Source organism: Coturnix japonica, chromosome 22 (genome assembly GCF_054131305.1).
Source record: "Coturnix japonica strain WE chromosome 22, WE-NBRP24, whole genome shotgun sequence".
NCBI classification, from domain to species: domain Eukaryota; kingdom Metazoa; phylum Chordata; class Aves; order Galliformes; family Phasianidae; genus Coturnix; species Coturnix japonica.
This window is the reverse complement of record NC_140684.1, coordinates 9,834,759-9,847,502: the sequence shown is the minus strand read 5'-3', so window position 1 is coordinate 9,847,502 and position 12,744 is coordinate 9,834,759. Positions and strand designations below refer to the sequence as shown.

General features: G+C 48.5%; 1 protein-coding gene across 1 annotated transcript in view; it reads left to right on the top strand.

Annotated features, from left to right (window-relative positions):
* The first annotated feature begins 529 nt into the window (after positions 1–529).
* The window catches only part of CALN1 (calneuron 1), a 91,148-nt gene continuing 78,933 nt past the window's right edge, over positions 530–12,744 (top strand). Inside the window, exon 1 of the mRNA XM_015880964.3 lies at positions 530–1,024. The gene's annotated coding sequence lies outside the window, so the exon portion shown is untranslated. The remainder of the gene's footprint in view (positions 1,025–12,744) is intronic.

The window sequence follows — 12,744 nt, the reverse complement described above, 5'->3', positions numbered from 1 at the left end:
GACACAGCCAGCATCTGCCATGATGCTCTGAGCAGAAAGAGTGAGTTGCATTTTGGGCCCAAACTGAGGGAAAAAGAAGAAGAAAAAAGAGGAGATGAAGTTCTTTCTTTCCCAGTTGCTCCCCTTTGATTATTCCATCTGAACTCAACATTTGGACCAAGCTGTTCTCCGTGCTTTGCTCTCAATCTTCTGCACCTCTTTGCTGGGGAAGTAAAAGGAAAGCAATCCAGGAAGGCCTGACTGCACCTTTCCATGGTACGTGCCATGGTGGGAAGGTCAGGATGCTCCAAGAGCTGGAGATGGACACTGTGATGGAGACCTGAAGGCCTCTTGCAGGACCCCAATGGCTGGGAAGCTCACACCGCCAACCAGCACCAGCTCCTCTTCAGCTGCCTTGGCATGACTGAGCATCCTTATGTCCAAATGGGAGCGCTCCCGTGGGGTGACGTAGCCCTTCTTGTGGCCATCCAGCACACAGGGCAGAGCCTTTGGGCACTGACACCAGCATCTGAGGGAGCTGACAGTGCTCAGACCAGGGGCAAGATCCTCCTCCTGCTTCACCGTGCTGCCAGGAGCTCATAGAGAGCAAACTTTCCTCCCTCTGGCTCTCCGTCTCAATGCACTGCCAATAGCATCGCTGCTCGTGAGCGGCCGTGCCGGCTCTCCAACGCTTTGATTTACAGTTTGTTGCTGCTGCCACCGAGGAACTCCAGCTGCCACCGAATAGCCACGATGGTCCCCACGGGCGCTGAGCTGCTGCCGGAGCCAACAGGACAGGGCCGGAGAGCTCCGCTCCCGGGGAGCAGCATCAAATTGGGATTCTAGCCCTTTAAATCCGGTCTGGTACTGAAAAAAAAAAAAAACCAACACACGGAGTGAGCAAGCAGGAGGGAGCCTTCAGACTCTTTTAATTAATGCCTGTACTCTGTTCTGTCTCCCCAAGTCACTGCGGGTGCTCCCGCTTCCTCCGGACCATCTCGGGACACGGCGGCATGGCGGGGGGCGGCCGCTCACCTGGCAGCAGGTACGAGCTGGGGGCAGGGGCTGCCGCGTGGCTTCACCCCTCTCCTCTCTCTCCCTATTCCCCAGCCCTTCCCATTTGATCCCTGCAGAGTCGCGCTGGGTTGGGCAGGGTCGCACGGTGCCCTCCTGGGGACCCCGGGCTCAGCCTCCTCCCTCCCTCACCCTTCGCTCCCCGTTGCGTGCCCTGGATGCTTTCGTTCCCCTCGCTCTTTAAATCCGAGCGCTGCCCTCGGTGGAAGATAAGTTGGTTACCTACAGCACGAGTCACGGCAGAAGTTGCCCCCGCGGCTGCCCGCTCGTCTCCTTTCCCCGCTGCCTCCCCTCCAAGTGCACCAGGTGAAGAGTTTGGCCGTATCCTTTCATGCGCAATGCAGAGCGCTCCGAGGAAGCCGGGTCCCGTTCCTGGGAGTTCCGTCTGTTCAGCAGCACAGCCCACAGCAGCTTTTGCTGGGCTTATAAATCGCCTTTCATTGGGAACGTTGTTGGCGGAGAACATTTAGCTGCTAACCAGCACGTTCCCCAATTGATTTTTCTCTCCCCCTTCTACTCCTACCTGAGCGATCTCTTCATTTATATTTCTATGCTCCAGAGCCATTTCTTTATGTTTTGTATCTCTGGTGCAAGCGCATGTTTGGGACCCCCAGGCTGGTTCTCCTCCTTGCAGGTGGGTCCCATGTGGGTGGGGGTCCTCACCCTTCCAATGGGAGCAGAAGCTCTGCCAAGCAAACATTCATCTTGGTGCCTGGCTGAGCTTAGGAACACTTCTGACAAATAGCAAACCTCCTCGAGCCTTGAAATAAGGTTGGAAAAGCAGCCACTAATCTCCTTGAGCAGTGCTAGATGGTGGCCACCGCTCCCCGTAAATCAGGGACAAGCTGTTTGTGTATGGCGTGTTGAGACGTTAGCACAGCAAAAAAGAGTCCTTCCATTAATCCACCAGCATCAACTCCAGCCTGCTGGCATTGCGGAGGGTTTGCGGGGGAGATGCTGTGAACTCAGCGTTGTCTTATGGCACCTGGGAATTCGGGGGCTCTCCAGTGGGGCAGAGAAGTGTGATTTTTATCAGCAGTACGAATTGCTCTTAGTGAGAGAGGACTGGGACGGGGAAGCTTCCGAGGGAAGCGAAGCTGTGTGTGTCAGCATCCCAACAGCTGAGCAAGTGCACTTGGAGGGGTTGGGTGTGTTGGACGCGGCAATGAGTTGGGAAATAGACTCAGAGAGGAGGAGATGCTGCTGGTGAGCAGAATCAAAGCTGCTGGGGAGAGAGAAACCCGCAGCACAGGCTCTTCAATGAACTCACGGGGGTGCAGGGCTGGGGGGGAGAACAAGCGCTGCGTGCCCGGGGTTATGTGGTTGTTGCTTTTCTTGTCTGGGTTCCTCTCGGTGGTGGCTCTTGTGTTGTTGTTGAGATGTGTGCAGGTGCTGGTTGAACTGTTTGAGGCTCTGGGTGACGCGGTGATGGAACTCGGTGCAGGATAATAGCTGCCTTGTTCCACTCCAGGGACCTGGCAAGGAACCTTGAAAGTGCCCTTAGTTCTGTGTTTGGTCTGGGATCCGAGTGAGGCTGTGAGCAAATGTGCCCAAGAAAACACCTTGAAAACCCATTGGTGGCTGCAGGTTGGTCCAGCAGTGGTGGGGACTTTGCAGTGTGGGGGAGAGCCCCCCAGCAAGGGGCAGCAATGGGAACGTGTCCCCTGCCATGTATCATTGCACACCAGGACACCCAGCGGGTGAGATGTGAGAGCCACCAGAAATAGAAGCAGGCAGAAATTGAGAGAGCAAAACATCCGTCTTGGTTCAGCAAAGTGACTCAAGCCTTGTGAGCACGCGGAGGGTGGGGAGTAATTATTTATAGTGCCATCAGCAGAAATAATAGGATGAAATGAAGGGCTGAAAAGTTTTGCTGACTCTCAGGGAATGTGTCCTGGCATGGGATGTTGGTTCCCAGGCCCAGACCTTAACGTCTCCACCAAGTATGGAGCCTGGTGCTGGTGCTGCCAGTGCCAGCAAACCCCCACCAGGAAGAACCCCCTTAAAATGGGCAGGGAGGGAGGAGCTGCTGAGCTGAGCCCATGAGGAATGACTCCCAACTGAGTCAACTCTGACACCATGGCCAGAATCTTTCTCCTTCAATGAGGCCCCGGCACTGCTGCCCAGGTCTGTGGGTGCCCCATCCCGGAGGTGCCCCAGGCTATGGATGGGCCCTGGGCAGCCTGAGCTGGGGGGCACCCAACCCATGGCAGGGGTTGGAACTGGATGGACTTTGAGGTCCTTTCCAACCCAACCATTCCATGATTTGATGATTTGGACAAGAGCACAGGGCCATTGCTCTGCAATAGGATAGGACTATTGGGTTTGGGATTCCCATTCTAATTCTGTGAGCACTGTGATTAAAAGAGGAGGGGGGAAAAAAGCTATTTTTGAGATCAGCAGTTGGTGTAATCCAGCTCATTGTTCTCCATAATTAAACTCCGCATTGTGCCTTTCAATAACGCACTTGAACCACGATGACAAAAGGAATTAGAGGGATTGGCAGATAGACGCAAGCAGAGAAGAGCTCACCTGGCATCACTCAAATTAAAGGTGACCTGCATAAGGTTTTCTTTTCCAAGCTGAGAAAATTGATCTTGGGCTCTTCTTTGTGGTGATGAAAAGGTCCTTTTCCCCCCCTTTTCTTTGTTTTCTTTGGCTATGGGTGATGGATAGCATTGAGCTGGTCCCTCCCTCTTTGAGTAGATGCTGGGGGGCTGTGGTGGGTTGGAACTTGAACCTGGCCAACCCATGGCATATTTGGTGTTCTGTCTGCGTTCTGCAAACATAAAAGGGCAATAAGTGTTCTGTAATCCCAGAGTTTGTTCCTCCCTCTGAGCTTCCACCAGGTCCCTTGGTAACATGAGAGACCAGTCTGAGTGGGCATGTAGACCAGAGCTTCATAAAGTCCTGAAAGGCAATTTGCTCTGCTTGTCATTTTCCATCCATTCAAGGCTTTCCTTCTACAAGCAAGACCTGAATTTCTGAAGAAAGAGCAGAAAAGTAATTCTTTTCCTATTGTAGGTAATAACCTTTCCTACTTCCTCTGCTCCATACACCGGATAGAGCAGAAACACAAAAGACACAGTTCTCATTTTGGCTTTCTCTTTGCCAACCACCTTTAAACAAAAGAAAAATAGCAGGGTTTCTGGAGCAGGAAGGTTCCAAAATGGATCTGACTGAGATAAAACCTGAATTTGCTCTTTCTATTTGCTAGACTTAAATACATTCTTCTATTCAGAACAAGGGACATGTGTCAACCCCATTCTACGTCTCTGGCAGGATATTACAGATTGAATTAGTATGATAAATTAAACGTAGTCGTAACATTCCACAGAGGTCTCGGATGGTAAAAACGTATGGTGTGAATGAAACCACGCAGTTATTGAGCAGCGTGCTCCAGGTATAAACATCACTGTAATCCACATGTGGGGTTATCAGCGCTGATCATCAGTGGTTGAGCTGGATTCAGGTGGCCTTTCAGGGCAGCTCATCCACCATCTGCTGCCGTGTTTTCTTCTTTGATTTTTTCATCCTTTTTTTTCTTTTTTTTTCCTTCAGGATTCTGATACTTCTCTCTTTTTTTCTTCCTTTATCTTTGAATTTAAGCTACTTCTAATGTGTGAGCTAAAACCTGTGTTTTAATGGAGGGAGGCAAGAGGCTGCACAGACAATGTACAGCTTGTTTTCCACAGCCACCCAGATACTGCTGGAAATCAATTGTCTACCAGAGTCTGACCATTACATAAAGTCAAGCCAAATTGCATCAGAAGCCCTTGGGGAGGATCCTTGAAAGCAGGTTTTCAGTAGTCACGTATAGATGTTGCCTGACTTGATAGAGGTTTCACCCTTTAAATCCTTTCATGCTGAGACCTGGTTTGCTCAGGAATGGAATGACCCTGAATTATTCCTGGCTTTCACCAAAGCATTGACTTCAGAACTGCCCAAATGCTCTGGAAGTCTGGCTCCTATTTCAGGGTGGATTAATGGAGTCTTAGGAGTTTTACATGCTCTGTTGGGAGCTGGCAGGATGCCCCTGGGTGGTTTTACAGGAGTTTCCCTTGGAGGATCTGTTGCAAGAGTAATGACAGGAATGGTCTGGCGTATGAAGGACTGTAAATTAAACAGGGATGTATTTTTCCTTTTGCTCCCTTGCAAATTCACTTTGGTAAATCAGTCAATGAAGATAGGAGAGGGTTAACTTGAGAAGAATAAAGGTTTTCTGGGGATTGAGAAGGAGAAAGCCCATTGTTCTATGACCAGCACTGTCATGGAGGAGAACCCACCTGCCCTAAGGATGCTTCCTGCTCATCCAGTGTGTGACACCACAGCCACCCAGGATTGACACCAGGGAGTGGCTCTGGGTTTGCAGCCATTCTCAGGAGTGTGTTGGATGAGGATGAGTCAATTGCTGGCTCTGGGAAGGGCTGGAGTTCTGCGTTGGCCAAAGGGCTGGTGGTGGAGATGAAGCTGCTCACAGGGACCTGAGCTAGTACACATTAATGGACTATAATGCATGAGTTGTGACTGTGCTGGGAAGCTTTGGTTGCATGGCATCACCCCATGGCGCTGTACACAGGTCCATACAAAATCATGGTCCTGATGGGCAAGACAGTCCATCATGCAATGATGGGTGTCACAAATAGGCAGGAGAGCCATTGCTCCCAGCTGGTGCAGCCCAGCCCTGGGGTTCAGGCTCCAATGGCCATGGGGAGTGGGAAGAAGATTGAGATGTTTTAGAGAATCCTCACCCTTGGCAAGCAAGTTGAAAGGGTAGATTGATTCTTTTCTCCATCAGATTGGACCACGGACTGAAAGTGCTCTTGTGCTGTGACCTGCTGATTGAAGGAACAAAATCATACAGTGCTGTCATCGGGAAGTTTGATAAATATTTTATTTCCTCATGAAATGTCGTTTATGAGAGACACGGCTTTCTCTGGGGTACAAGAATAAGACAGATTGTGGACACTACTGTCACTGCTCTTTATGGCCTAGCTGAACTGTGTGACTTCAGACAGAGGTTTCATGATGCAGCGATACAAGCTTATATCATCTGTGGCACAAAAGATGACAGGGAATGCACCTCAGGTCTCATTTAATGCTTGAGAAAACAATTACGGCTCTGTCCAGGCTGAGAGGCATCAGGCAGCACTGAAAAGCCCTGCTAACCCCCTGCAATACTGACTCTGCTCTTGCCCCATATCTGCTGTTAAAAACCCATTGGATGCTGTTTTGGGCCTGTTGGTTGTACTGGTAATATAGATCAGTGATAACAATGCTACCGAAGTATGTGACAAGGCAGAAGAGCCATCCTTGTGGTGCAGTTTGTTGAAGACAAGCCCTTGGAAGTCCCTGAGAATAATATATATATATATATATTATGTGATAATGTGCTTAAGTTAGATCCACCATAGAGGATATGAAATGACAGATTAGCTGGGCTTAATAGCGTGAATTATGAAAAGAACCTGCTCTGTGCAAAGCATAGGGTCGCATTTGATGACTCACGGGGCTTTTTCTTGACTATTAGTTGAACACTTCATGTCAAAAAATGTGATCCATACAAAATTTCTGCAGTCTGATGGAGAATGACTTCCGCTCTCAGTGTCCAGCAGATACAGGAGGAAACATTTCCCTCTATGTCAGCAGAAAAAAAACCCCAAACAGTCCCAGGGCAAATGTGTGGGAGTTCCATGCCTCAATATAGATACTGTATAATACAGTGAGAACAGATTCCCATTTCACCTATTATGCTGGAAGAGTGCAAGTGCAGCATATACCTTCTCTTGCAGCTTCCATTGATCACTCACAGACGCTCCCTGAGCTGGGGGCTATGCCTGTCTCATTTTCAGTGAATTATTCAGTTCCTCCTTGAACCTATTTCTGCCTTTGAGCACCATCGAGTCTTCCGGCAGAAATTCGACATCTTAATTGTACACTCCTTGCAAAAATACTTCCTTTGCATTCTTTAAAATCTTCTCTTGTTAGTTTCATTGGATACCTCCTTGGTCTGCCCCTGTTGACCTTCCCCATGTTGATGAGGATGTAATACAATCCTGATCTGTTGAGAGTCTCCTACATCCCTTTCAAACACCGCTTTGCCAGCTTGAAGGGTCCTACTCTGTTACTCTATTTTTGCATAGAAGTTGTTCTCTGTCTTTGTTCGGCTTCACTTCCTTCCTCTCAGCCTTTCTCACTCTGCTATTTCCTTTCTAGGATGCACTGAGCAGAAATGTATTCATCTTGTAGGTGCACAATGATTCAGATAACAGCACAGTTTCAATTTTGTCCTCTATTTCTTTCCCTCACATTATCCAACATGTGGAGTTTTGAGTTAATGTTTTCAGGGAACCATCCATATTCCTTCCAGTAACTCCTTCATAAGCGGTAATGACGAGTTGATGGTTTACCATTTTGTAGGGAGACTATGGGCTGTTTTTTTCCATGTGCATTATTTTGCACTGTTTGGCACTGAAATTCAGCTGTTATTTTATTTCTCAGACACTGAGTTCTGTGAGCTTTTCTTTAACTGCTACGACCAGTTCTGGCTTCGATTATCCCAATCAATTTTGCGTTGATGATGTATTTCATTGTCCTCACACTCTCCCAATCCCCAGATCGTTTATTAGTATATGGGTAGATCTATCAGACAGGTCTCTCTGAGATTGCCATTGGATGCTTCTTCCGTTATGAAAACAGATTATTTATCTCTGTTTCTTGCCTTCTTATCCAACCTCATCCATAATGAAAAACATTGCAAACAATTCACTTAACCTTTCTGCTATGACCCATCTTGCTCCTGTGCTTCTGAATGCTGGGCTGAAGCTCTATCACTAACAGAGCTCTGAGGGCAGCTCACCTGGATCCCATCCATAGCTCCATCAGGGCCCTGGAGCCCATTGAAGCTGTGATTCTTTTCTTCCCCATTGCAGAGCAGACCCATCTCTATCACTCCATGACAGACCTGCTCTTCAGCAGACATTTCATCACTGAATACCTCCTGCTAAGCTGATTCCTGTATAGATAGTAGCGGTGTGGGTTAGGGTTAAATGTGGCTTTGTGGCCATAACTGGAAGTTATGGATATCAGGAGTAATCTGTAAAAATGCGATTGGAGCAGCATCATTAGTTAGATGGATGAGTGTATTTGTGTGCTAGAATAACTACTGAGTGCTATCCAATTAAGCCTGGACATCTCCTATATGCCAAGGGCTTGATTTGTGCAATTGGTTGATAGTGACCGAAGCTCCGAGTTCAAAATAACTGTTTGCCATTCTATATTTATATCTCTGGCCGTCCAGCCTCGCCATCCTAATAAATATCTAATGAAGCTTTGCTTACATCCAGCCCTGCTAGATCTTGACCTAAACCCTGTTTCTTTTTGGCTCCCATGCTGCTGCCTGCAGTCCTGGTTGAGGAGCCACCAGCTCTGTGCAGAGCCATGAGCTGCTGCTTCCACCTCCACGGCAGCAGCATCTCTGGTGAATTAGCCTTAGTACACAGCAATTACATTACAGAAGCGGGGAGAAACAGAGCAGTGATAATTTGTAAGTCTTAATTCTGCCAACGAAATCCAATTCATTTTTTTTGTTGGGTCTTTTTTCCTTCCCTTTCTGCTCCCCACACCTTGGCAAAGCTCTTTCCTGTTTTTCTTCCAGTATGTGGCAAATGCACAATAAGAACAGGAGGTCATTTACTCCAAATCCTCGGCTTACAATTTTTCTGACATTGCCAGTTGCTTTTCCTAAAGGCTGTGAATAATGCACGAATTCATTGTTGGCTAACAGTAATAATTAGACTTTTCTAAACCTTCAAGAGCTTTGAAGTTCTCAGTGTATCCTTCCCTGCTTCCCCGTGGCTCCATATTTGTGCTTCATCAGCTGAGTTGCACCCAACTGGCCCTACAGTTGCTGCCCTGCAGCTTAAGGTACAAAGGTGGAAAGGAACAGTTGGGATGGAAGATCCCATGCAAGAAAACCCACCATCTCTGGACTGTAGGGAATGTTTTCAAGAGGCTTTACCAGGCTCATCTCCCTGGGCAACATTTTGCACCCATTTCAAGATGCATTGCTGTGGAAACTACTGCCAGATGGTGATGTCAGGCTGATGTCAGGCAGACCATAGCAAGAGCAGCCTCTCCCCTCCCTGCAGACTCCTGCTGCAGTGTAATTGTCCTGTGGCTGTTGTTGCTGTTCCCATGCAGACAGTGATTTCTTCCAGCCCTGAAACTCCATGGGGAGTTTCCCTTGTGTGATGCTCTCCCAGCAGAGCTTTCAGGACCAACCCAGGTGCAGAGGAAGAAAGAAGGGTCTGTTTCTGATCCATGTGGTGAGATTAGCTTGGGAAAAGTATGATGAGCTGCTCGTGAAAGTAAGAGTGAGTGAACTTTCAGCTGGATGGAGAGGGAAGAGTTATAGGGAGGAGGGGAAAAAGTCTTAGCTATGTTAAGGCAAAGCTGATATGTCTTTACCAAGATGGCATCTTCTATTTTGGTCTGAAAATGTTGTTTTGGATCCTCTGATGAATTCACTGAATTCAGACTGAAAGAAGCGGTTCACTTGATTCATTATTATTATTTTTTGCACTGGGTCATTGAAGTCTGCATGGGAATTTCTCTAGGGCCTGAACTGAGGAGCTTGGTAACCCACAGCTCTGGGCTGGGAGCGAAGAAGCCAGCAAGTTCTGCTGGAGATGGCTGAATCAGCTGCAAACCCAGCTGCGGGCTGCAGAAGGAGCCTCATCTGTGACCCCACATCTCCTGGGGCATGTTAGATGCCTTGTGGTTCTCGACCACATGAAGGCTGTGACATGCAGTCCCTAGGGTGAGGCATACATGCCAGTTCCAATGATCCAGTGGTGAGTCAGAAGGTGGGCTGTGCTGCCTGGAGCCATCTCTGCACCGTCTGAAAGAAGCTCTTGCGCCAAGGATTTCTGCTTCCTAGTGCAGGAATGCTATTGAACTCCTGATGAATAAAAATGCTTTATCTGCATGAGGGACAGTAAAGCAGCATCTCCCTTGCATATTCATTCTTCCAGTCCACTCTTATAGTTGCGAACCTCTTCTCTGCCTCCTCTCATGGGATGTGCCTTTACAGAGAGAAATGTAAAATGTGAGGAAAGTCTGGAGATTCAGATGTCCCAGCAGCAGTTCTGCCATCCAAACTCTGTCCTTTATGGCTTGTAATGAGGAGCCTCGGAGTGAAGGCAAGCCCTGACCCACAGCCAGCCCTTGTACCTGCTCTCACCTCCTTTGCCAAGAGGTGAAGTCTGGAGCAGCTGCTGATGATTTTCATTTTCAGTCTTAGGTTCTGAGCTATTAATAAGCCTGGAAAATAACCACATGTTCTCTGAGTTATGTAACAGATGTTAAATTCCCCAAGATGAAGAGGTGTCAGCCTGATGGAAGGAGTGATATGAGGGCCTTCTTTTTCCTTTGAGCTGAGCCTGCTTTCTTGTTTGCAGATTTGGCTATCTACTGCTAGAGTTAAAAGAAATAAAAGTGAGGATCACCCCCCAGTTGTGACTCAACCCTGCAGCCCCCCACCTCTTCACCATGCATATGTAGTTATGCCTTCCTTGCCTTTCTCCACACCATCAGATTTTGAAGATGGTGCCATCCAAAATGAAGTCCCATTGAAAGAATGTGATGTGATGAAGAGCTGTTGAGTGAGTCACCACAATTGTGTTGGCAAGGTAGGCTGTGGAACAGGCCAGATCCTTACGCTTGGCACGAGAGAGCGAAAAGCAAAAGAGGAGAGTGAAGCTGGAGCCAGCAGCACCGCAGTGCTTGGCCAGCCAGCAGGGCTGGGCTGCAGGCACTTTCCTGCTTAACCACTTCATTGACACAGCTCTGCCCAAGTGGAGGCATTTCCATGCTGTGCCTTCATCTGGGCACTGGGAGATGGGCTTAAGGCGAATGTAGAGGATGTGTTCTGTGCAAGGGATTTAAAAGGTTTTTGCCTCTTTTGTTCTTCCTCTTTTTTTCTTCCTCTATGTGATGGTTTAAGAAATCTTAACATTTTATGGGAACTTTAGCCTGGGAGGGGCCCTGAGCATCTCTAGTCACCTGCCCAAGAAGGCAAGATGAGGTGAAATCATTGGGTTTTTTCTCTCTTTTTTTGTGTGTTATCCTTTACGCACACAACTGGCTGGTGGCTCCATCCCTGGGATTCCTGCTTTGTGCCTCCTGGTGCCTTCCATTAAGACAGAGCGAAGCTGTCACCAGCTCTGTGTAACAGCGCTGAGCAGTCCCTCAGGAGAGCAATTTATAAATGTGGATTGGAGACATTGGCCCCAAGGGGACCGCATTTATGTAGGTGTAGATACACGGCGAGGCCACTAAATCAGCTACAGCACTAACAGTGGTGGCTGCGCTCCTGCCTATGACCTAAGGGCTCCTCTCTGTGAGAGGTGATGCTGCTTAGACATTTATTTCTGAGATCTGCCATAGCGTTCCCTGTTATCCACCATGACAACTACAAGTGCACTTTAAGGACGGGAGAAGGAAGATGCAGAGAGCAGGAGATGCAGTTCTGAATGGTTTCTCTATTTCCCCAGTGGAACTTGCAGCTCATCCTTCGGAGCAGCTGATAGCTTTGCTCTCTATTATTCACTGCTCGTTACTGATTAATGGCCTTTAGTGTCATTGCTTATTTCATTTTCCGACCAATCTGCAAGATCAGCCATTATCTAGGGAAAAAAAACTCTTTCTTTCTGGTGTTAAGTGGTTGGCCAATGGGGCGAGGGCAGGATTTGTGTTTAAGAATGAGAGCAAGATGCTTTGAAAACTGTAAACCTGCACAGAGAAGAGTCCAGCTATCACAGGGTGGGTGCTGTGAAGCACGGAGATAAGTGAGGTTGTCCAAAGAATATAAGGACTGAAACCAGAGGCCAGGCAGAACCTCTGAGTTGGCAGCAACAGTGCTGTAGTGGTACAATAATGACACATGGTGGAGGTCTGATCTCGGGTCATGCCTCAAGTGTGTGAGACAAAATGGTAAGTCAGTTCTTTCTTCAGAGCACTTAAAAACCATGTTAGGAGGCAAGCAGGGCCAGCAGCAGATGGACAGGGGCTGGCATGGAGAGGGGGGGCTCAGTGCAGTGATGAGTGCACGGCTGTCAGGGATGTGACCTGGGGAAGGATAACGAGGGGCACATGGAGCAGTTTGGGACACCCCCCTGAGCGCCAGGGCTGGAACAGGGGAAGGAATAAAGCACTTTGTTCAGAGGTGTCCCCAGCCTGATGCAGGTTTTTGGAGCCATGGGGTGATGCCTGATGGGGAGCTGGTGCCCAGCCAAGCTGTGGGTGTAGGGGTGGGGGTATTCTGGTGGTGCACCCTTGGGTGCAAAAGGGAAGGAGCCAAATTTTGCTTGCAGCAGTAGGGAATATGCTTTGCAGAAGCTTTTCACGTGGCCATGCTGCAGAACACAGTGTGTGCAATGGGCAGGAGAAGCTGAGTGGTGTTGTGCAGGTTTTGGTGCAGCTGGAGCCAAGCCTGGGTTTTGCATCCGCTCCGTCCTAACTGCACGTTGCAAAACATCTGAGCAAATCACTGCTGCCCCCTGGAAGGAGCAGGGCTGTGTCCCAGAGCCTGCTATTCCCATGGCGCTGAACGTTCTCTGCAATACCAGCTTTTATTTAGAACTGAACATCTGTTCCAGATGTGGTTATTCCCTGCCTGTGTTGCTGCTC